Raw genomic sequence first — 1,594 nt, 5'->3', positions numbered from 1 at the left:
GCACTGTGCTGCGTCCGAGCCACACTCCTCTTCTCCAGCCTGTCTGCCCCGGACCAGGCCCCTCTTGGAGGGCTGTTCTATGGCCCCGTCCCCCTAGCCAAAATGGGTCCCTTCCCAGCCCGGCAGTTCCTGCACTGAGCCCAGGCTTTCCCGGGAAGCGGCTCCCGAAGCAGTCCCTGAATGTACCTTGCCGGTGACGTTTCTCCGTTGGTCTGGCAGTGTGTTGCCCAGTCTCAAACTTCTCTCTGTTTTTATAAGGCAGACTCTTCCTGTAATGAGTTTTAACACGAAGCTTTTCAAACTACTCTCTCTGTTACAACTTTCTGTAATGAACCCGAGAAGAAAGAATGAACCCTATCCATGCATGATGTGGAAAAATGTTTGGGATTTTTTAAAAAAAAAAAACAAAAACAAAAAAACTTTGTACTATGTTGCACTAAAACATGTTTTATACAACACACCTGAGAGCTGTAGTAAACTGTGTTGAAATTGTGATACCTATCGCTGCTGGTTTTTGTCAGATTTGGGCTTTCATTATACCTTTATGTGCACTCCCTGGAAAAAGGTGTGCTGAACTCCTAAGCCCGCTCCCTCTTTTAGGCAGCCTCTCCCTCTTCCACCACCCCTATTCCCTGATGCATCGACTCTCCTCCCGCCCCGATAGTGCATCTCCTCTCTCTTGCAGGCTGGAGCTTGCAGACACCTTGCGCCCTCTGGCTCTTCATACTTCTCCCTCCCATCCCGTAATTCATCCCGTAATAGAATATAACATCTAACAGGGCATGTCAGGTCTATTTATTGAATGGGATACACCATTTTTGAAATTGCTCTGAAAATAGTAAGTACTTTGCTGTGTCATAGTTTGGATTTGAAGGAAAAAAAACATTTTTTTAATAGAATTATCCATAGCAAATGTTAAGCAAATAATCTTTAATAACCTTGATGTAAGCAGAAGAATATAGTTCATTACAGCAGCTGCTTAACGTTGATGTAAAATGCAACCTTTTAATTCTCATTACCCACTTTTACCTTAAATAAGGGTTTGGTCAGTAGTCTTGAACTCCCCATTAACTGAATTATGGAAGTAGTGTGATACAGTCTTACCTGTATAGCAAAAGTGCTATGAAATTGTGCAAAATGCACTGCTGATGCAGCTGTCAGGTTGGGTTTGGGTTTTTTTTCCACATTCATTTAAAACAAAAAAATAGCCTCTGCTAAAATAATTGTATGAGAAAACTCTGTTGTCCCTGGACACAACTGGCTGTTTGCCCCCCCCACCCCAGGGTAGGTTGCTTGGGCTGTACCTAGGGAGGAAAGGTTTTGGTTTTACACACGCTCAGTACTAGATGGCAAGTGGTGTCCCCAGCACTCCCCATCAGCAGTACAGGGCGGCGAATGTGAGCTAGCCATCATGGGTTTGCCGGGAGGCATCTCTGCCAGCCCATGTATGCTCCCTGCGGCCAGGCGTGCATCCCTGATCCCCTCTGGCATGCTCATATGGGCAGGACCCTGTTTTGGGGCAGCTTGTGTGGGTTTTGCTGCCTGTCCTGCTGCTGGAGCATCGCTAGCAACGCTGCAGCAGGTGCTCCTTCTC

Source organism: Fulmarus glacialis, unplaced genomic scaffold (genome assembly GCF_000690835.1).
Source record: "Fulmarus glacialis isolate BGI_N327 unplaced genomic scaffold, ASM69083v1 scaffold33093, whole genome shotgun sequence".
Lineage (NCBI taxonomy): Eukaryota > Metazoa > Chordata > Aves > Procellariiformes > Procellariidae > Fulmarus > Fulmarus glacialis.
This window is presented reverse-complemented; position numbering follows the sequence as displayed.